Source organism: Rhea americana, unplaced genomic scaffold, assembly GCF_003343005.1.
Source record: "Rhea americana isolate MKP2758 unplaced genomic scaffold, rheAme1 scaffold_16, whole genome shotgun sequence".
NCBI classification, from domain to species: domain Eukaryota; kingdom Metazoa; phylum Chordata; class Aves; order Rheiformes; family Rheidae; genus Rhea; species Rhea americana.
This window is the reverse complement of record NW_028185705.1, coordinates 5,050,553-5,057,614: the sequence shown is the minus strand read 5'-3', so window position 1 is coordinate 5,057,614 and position 7,062 is coordinate 5,050,553. Positions and strand designations below refer to the sequence as shown.

The following is a 7,062-nucleotide window of genomic DNA, read 5'->3' as shown; positions in this document are numbered from 1 at the left end:
TCCTCCTCCTCTTCCTCCCCTCTCTGTCTCTCTCTCTCTCTCTTTTTTTTTTCTTTTTTTCTTTTCTTTTTCCCCACTTCGGGAGCAGTTGTGCTACCGGCAGTTACTTCAGGATTGAAACGCGTACGTCTGTTTTTCCCTTTTCAGAAGACAGGCGCTGTAATCTTATCTGGCGCTGCTGTGCTGCACAGATATGTTTTTAAGGGGGAAACCCGCCCGCTGCACGTTTCTGCCTGTCTTGCAGTTTGTCAGGGCGCTTGCCTTCTTCTGTAGCAGCGCTGGAGAAAGAAGGCAAATGTTTCACTGCTTCGGGAAAGTCCCCTGTGCTTTGAATACCTTGTCAGCAGTGTCAAGTTTCTGCCTCCTCCGCTCTTTATGCGCTTTCATTCAAAACACTCTGTTAGTGCTGAACCCCCCCATTTTGCCACAGCATGCTCTTACGCAGTAGTTGTCTGAGCTTAAGGTTATTGCTGTGAGAGTTTCTTATTTGTGGTCAAGTGTGTTGTTAGTCTGCCTTTATATTCATGGCTTTCAGTTTTGATCAGTGCTCTCCATGCATCTGGGCATATAGTTGAAATAGGATGGTAATTATTAAAAAAAACTTTTTCTAGAATAAACTCAGACTGTACCACCCATCAGGCAGAGTTCAAAGCAAGTAAATGGATTTTTATTCATGCTCTGAACACTTAGAATGCATTGAAGGGCTTGCAGTAAAGAATGTAAAACTGCTGCCACTGTCACAAGGGCTTGCAGATCAGGGCCTRTCTCTTATGGTCTGTCTGTAGAGCAGCCCTAACTCAAACTGAACTGTTCATGTTGCCAAGAAGTGGTGCAYACGTTGGGATAGCCAGGTTGGCTACCCTGTCCAGGTTTGAAGGGCCAGAACTCCTTGATAACCCTTCAAGGCTGTGCAGGGAAGTTACCAAAATCTGAGCCAGGCTCATGAAGAAGGGAAGGCAGTGTGGAGCAGATGGATCCTTGAACAGTGACTCCAGCTGTGGTGGGATACCCACCGTTCAGGTCTTCAAAGTCAGTGTCTGTGTTTGGGGGCAGTTCTGCAGTCCCTGTSGAGGCAACGGAGCACTGACACCTCACGCTGGTTGCTGTCTGGAGCAAAGAGCCCTGCTTGGACCAGCTGCAGGCTTGAGCTGGGTTGCAGGAATTGTGCTTTACCATCGTCCATGTGCTTTTCGACCGTGTGGGCATGCTGCATAGATACTGGATCCTCATTTGACGTGAACTGTGATTGCCATTCCTTTCCGTGGCTGCTCCAACTACTTTTAATTCCTATGACTTGGCACTTTGGGACGTGAGTACATCCCAGCATTGTTCGCTTCCCCCCAAGAGAAGTGAATAAAGATGTTCTGTAATGAAGCACTGGAATGTTCGTCCATCTTTTAAATACCGCCTCTTCAAACTTCTCAGCCGAATTTCTCCATTTGCACCGTGTGTTCTCACCTGACGTTGCTGAAGAGCCAGCGCTGCCCACTGTTTGGGTTCAGAGGAACTAGAGTCTGAGTCGTCCAGACCTCCTGGTGGTGCCTTAGGCCAACCTCTGTTCTGATGTGTTTCCAAGCAGGTTTATGTATTACTGCACAGGAGAGGTGACGCGCTTGCCTCCAGGCTTCCTCCCTGTCCCTCTACACACATACATGCAAGAGAGAGCCCTGAGGCTGGAATAATAATTACCCAAAGTCTTACTGACGGACAGTGAATAACACAGCCTCAGTATGGGCCGCACAGCTTGGATGCGGCTGGTTCTTYGATGCAGAGCATTAGATGTCTTCCTGGCCTTGTGGGAGTTGAACAGGCAAAGGACATAGGGGACCYTGTAAAGGCCATCTGAACTTACTCCTGGAGCCAGGCTGCTTGCGGATTACTGGTGGCAAAAGTTGCTCACAGAGCTGTTTGCTTCGTGACATGAGGATCCCTAATCTAAGGGGAGTTCTGTAGACCATCATCAGTCAGTCCAATTCCAGGCCTGAGTAAAGCTGATGATTGAGGGTATCCAACAACACTGTGGCTGCTCCCTTTTGGGTATAAATCAGGAATAGTTACTCAGCAGCTGGGCCAAAGCATCAAGTTAAAGTGGTGTCACAATGTGACTGTGGCGATGAGAATTGCTTTTTTTGCTGCCTTTTCCATGGTCTCACTCCAGAAAGGCACTTGGGGAGCAGGCAAAACAGAGATGATAGCTGATGTTAGGAGAGGAGTCTAAATAGCGATTTGCTATTTTCCCTGGTGAGACTTGCTGATTTCCTAGCAACATTCAGGGCTTTCTCTGATCTTTACTAGCCATAAGATGCAAGAAGCTCATAGYTTGGTTTGCTCTTGGTTTGCTCTTGATTTGCTCATAGCAGCTAAAATTTTGAGTACATAGAAAAGCCATCCAGCTGACAAATATGTAAGAATCCTAATGCTCTGCAACAAGAACAAACTTCTTTATTGCCTCGTTAAATTCTGCACTTGCTATTCTGCTCTCCTTCATTCAGGCAGAACTCTCCTATTCTCCTCTTCCTCCCAAATTGCCCGTTTTCCAATATATGACATCCAGTTCAGTGTTTCTCCTCTTTAATGTACCCTTGCCGTTACTCCATCTGAGTTTCATTGTTCAAGTCTGCAATCCAAAGCCATGAGGGGCCCAATAATAAAAGTTTTTTGCTGAGAATACAGTACTAAGTTAGGCCAAGCCACAATAGAGTGCTAGAGGCCAAGGAAAAATGTAAACCCAGCGAAAAAAAAAAAAAAAAAGAGAGAGAGTGAAGATAATAAATTGGGCTGAGATGCATCAATTCAGCCATATTTCTTAAGCTCCTCAGGAACCCTTGAGAATGTAGCTTCTTGCACTAAATGCTAGACCCATTTAGGGGTTCTCTGGTATTTGCTGTGGTTGAAAATCTTTGAAAATTGATATTTTTTTTCCCCAATCATTTAGTTTCTCCAGAGTCGCTTTTCATTGTAGGAGGAAACTGGATTATGTTACTAGCCAGTAAAGCAGAGAGAGTGTTTTTTCTTTTCTTCTCGTATTCATGCTTTGTTCCCCCACTGCGGTACACTGAAGTCTAATAGATACTCTGAATTTATAAGTACATACGCTTAAATATTTACACATGTAATGAACAATAAGTAGGATTTTTTTCTGGTAAAACAGCACACAAACAAATGGATGGAGTTTTATTTTCAGACAACCGATTAGAGAGAACAATTCCTTATTACCCAAAGTAAACGTGGATCCTGTCATACCTGCACACAGCCGTTAGAGCACTGTCGGCTTAAATTACATCTGTCATAACACTAATGCAGATTCTTTAAATCATTTAATTCAATAGAAATATATGTTTTGGATATTAATATCAAGAAGGAGAGATTTTTATGGTTTGCTTTTGTCCTACTCTTACTTGCCATAATAATTAGCTTGACCTATGTTTTTTTTTTCTCTCTCTCTTCTCGTACTGCATGCAGTTACCATTTATCAGCCAAACTCTTGCCCTGCTCAGTACACGTCTCCCTTTCAGTGCATGCTAGGTAAGTACTACTGAAGGGACAGTTTGACCCACAGAGACACTTAGTGTAAAAAAAAAATAAAAATAAATAAAAAAAATCTCAAAGTGCATGGTAACCTGAGCTAACCGAGATGTGCTACATACAGCAAAAAAATTCTCAGTTCAGTTGATTTTTTTTTTCTTCCTTTTTTTATTTTATTTTTTTTTTGAATCTTCCAGTAACACATGTCTGTTTGGATGGTACGCTCAACCTAGTAGGTGCCAGAACATAATTGTCAGTTGTAATTTACTGTCTTACTCTTGTTAAAACTGTGTTCCACAAAATCTACAGCTAAATTACTACTATTTGTGCTGTTTTCTGTTGCCCTTTTCCAGCTTATTTATTTCAGACTGGTTAAAAGCACCTGAGTGATGCAAATCAGGAGCTGTTTTTAGTGGAAAAAATATATTAGGGAATTCTTGAAGGTGCATGATAGTTCTAGAGGAAGCTTATTCTGGCTTTCTTAGTGATAGCTGAGATGTAATTAATGTCATTGCAAAAGTAGTGATGTTCATTATTCTAGGTGTTCAAATGCTTTTTTTAAATGTAAACTCTGGCTATTTTACATCTATAAATGAATAGCACATCTTTATCCAACATCAGATCCCCTCTAAAAGATTCCGTTTTCCTCTTTTGGTACTGTGCTAAACATTGAAGACTACATTTAGTAAAAGCTTTCCTTTTAATACATGGTGTTTGTCAGGGCAATATTAATTAAACCAAAGAGGCACAAGTTTTTGAGAGGTATACTCACTCTGGAGCCAAGCAGGACTTTTTTACAGTGCCTTAGTATACAGATGATCAAATTTAATTTTGCAAATCAACATTGCAGTGTGATTAAATTTGAACTTGATTGCATTAGGCTTCTCAACATTGAGTTTGTGCATTATCAGAGGTAGTCTTTTCATATTATTGCTATTTATGGATCTTATTCAACTGCTTTATATTCTGGTTGGGTTCTGCAATGCAGTTTGTTCAAGCTACTGCTTATATCTGTTCCAGTTGTGCAAGAAGTGGAAAATATCCTTTATTTAGAACAGGTCACATGTGCTTGCATCCAGGAACTGTCTCAGTGCATTTTTTTTTTTTAATAGAGGAACAGATTTAAAAAGTTCCCAAAATACTTTTCCATCTGTTGCAGAGGAACATTATATATTTCAAATTAAAAGGTAATAGCTGACTTTAAGATGATATGTAGGCTAGGGTTGACTGAAGTTGGTGGTAGAAGTCTCGCCRATGTCAGTGGAGCAGAGCTAAGCCACAGCTGTGTGCCTTTGAAATYTTTCTGTAACATTTTTGTGAGTAAGTTGATAATCCTGTGTTTATTCTGCACCTCAAWTTCACTTCGCTAGATGGAAACCCTAGCTATGTTTTGTTTTTTAATCCTTTTATTTTTGAAAATAGACTTGAGAGGCTCTTAATGAGGTGTCTATCATATAAATCTGGGGAGACAATAAGACATTGTATGAGAAATCCATTTTTTTTTCATTTTATTGTGGGACTTGGTGCTGATCTGTTTGTAGCAGAACATTTTGCATTGTGAAAGATTCTTGTGACCTTTTTGTCTCCTGGGGAACCTCTCAGTCCTCCAATGTTTGCAGTGGGCCTTTGCTGTTTAGCAAGGAAGCAGAAATAGCCCATGAAATTCTGAGCAGTGTTTGCTTTGATATGAATTGCTGAACGTCACCTTCTTGCTTCTCGGGCCTGGCTTTCTCAGGAGAACTTTGTTTAGCTGCCAGGCTGATCATACAGTACACAGATATTTTGAGCCTAGGCTGACTGTTCTGACTCCGCAGCTCGAGTGGTATTCTTGTAGCRTAGACGACTCTTTGCTTTTTATTTGTAGGACTGCTGGCTGTATAACTTGAATGTAAGTGCATATACCCTCTGTATGAAATGAATCCGCAGCTGTCTGGTGAGCAGGAAGCTTTCCTAGTAGACTGCTATAGATTTCCAGAAATCAGATTAAAACTAAATCAGTAAATTCTTGTGTGGCTAGAAGTAAGCAGATGCCATTCCCTGGGCAGGGAGGAGAGGTGCCTCCGTTCCTCCTTGTTTTCCCTCGTGCAGCAGAGGGAACTTCACAGGTCTCTGAACCAGAATTTTTTGGGCTGCCGTGAACCTGACGGTTGTTTTTTACATGCCATTGTGCAGCTTATTGTATGCTACGTATGGTTTTATTTTGTACTTCCCGTGGTGGTATCGGAGGTCCGTTCCAGAACAGTTGTAGGCAGTTGTGACTAATTGCTGCTGTACGGCTTGGTCGGGATCTAGAACACTGGGAAATGAGAGCAGAAGAGACTTTTAGGTATTTTATGAATGTATATACTTTTTCCTATCACGACATTCACCTATCCTGAAGAGTTTAGCTGGAAGAGTTAGAAATCTATGCCACTGTTTAAAAAATGAGGATATTGGAAAAAACCCATTCAAACACTGACTCTGTCTCATTTCTACGTTTGCTTTCCAAAGCAAAGCACTTTAAGACTTTGAAAATGAAGCAGAAGTAGTAATTTTCTGTTTGTTCTCTGAAGACAATTAAGAGTCAGCATGCAATTTCAATTTTTAGCAGAATAATTTCCCATCTCACTTCTGAGAGCAACATGAGGGTTGGTCTCTCAGTAAGCTGCCCAGGCTCTTGGCCATTATTGTTTGTCTCATTTCAGGTTTTAAAAATGTTCAAAAGAGTATGATTGTAATTTTTGTTTTTAGTGTGACTTGCTGGTGGTATAATGTGGTGGGCTAATGTACAATTAACTGTGTTACATTGCTCTCATACTAGGACTTGGACTTTTTAAAATGATCCCAGCAGCAAAATAGTAACAGGACAAAGAATAGTTTGCAGCCAGCTTCACATTGCATTTCATATTGGGGGAGAACAGCACAAGAAAAGGGAAAAGAATTTTCCCTTTGCATATTCATAACATAGTAATGTTGTTACTTGGTCTGCAACAGCTATTAAAAGCTATTGGCCGTTGATTTGAGCATCATGTTCAATTTGAAGGCAGGTGGTGGGAGGTGCATGTGTTTTATGGTGTTGGACATGCCAAGGCCCTTTGGGCTGCACATTGGTGCTAGCAATTCTTCAATGCCTTTTGTAGGGGCTCTGTCCCGGGATCTGTGGCCAGAATTTTGCCTTATGACTTAGTGGGCTATTATAAAATGCTGTTCATATAATGATGTTTATATAAGCTCTATTTATTGATGTCTATGGGCTTCCCTGGAAAACATGAACTTTGAAGAGGGCGTGAGAAGCGTCCAAGGTGAAAGAGGATGTTCTTCTAAGATGGTATAGGTACCACTGGGGCAAGGAAATCAATTGTGAAAATTAATAAGGAGGGCGTCTCGCTAGATGCTGCAGAATACAACAGCTAGCTAATACTTTTACCACTAATAGTGTGTTCAGAGCAAGCTCATATTTTCTGGTAACGTCTCTGCTGCAAGGGCTTCTGTCATGTTTGTGTTAGCAACTTTCTGCCAAACATGCAAGCTGGGGTCTGGCATTTTATATATATATAT

General features: G+C 41.3%; 1 protein-coding gene across 2 annotated transcripts in view; it reads left to right on the top strand.

The window, feature by feature from the left end:
- Positions 1–3,468: 3,468 nt before the first annotated feature.
- MITF (melanocyte inducing transcription factor) overlaps positions 3,469–7,062 on the top strand; it is a 104,504-nt gene continuing 100,910 nt past the window's right edge. The window contains exon 1 of one of the 2 annotated variants that reach the window (XM_085300074.1): positions 3,469–3,525. The gene's annotated coding sequence lies outside the window, so the exon portion shown is untranslated. The remainder of the gene's footprint in view (positions 3,526–7,062) is intronic. The other variant, XM_085300073.1, reaches the window with a different exon arrangement.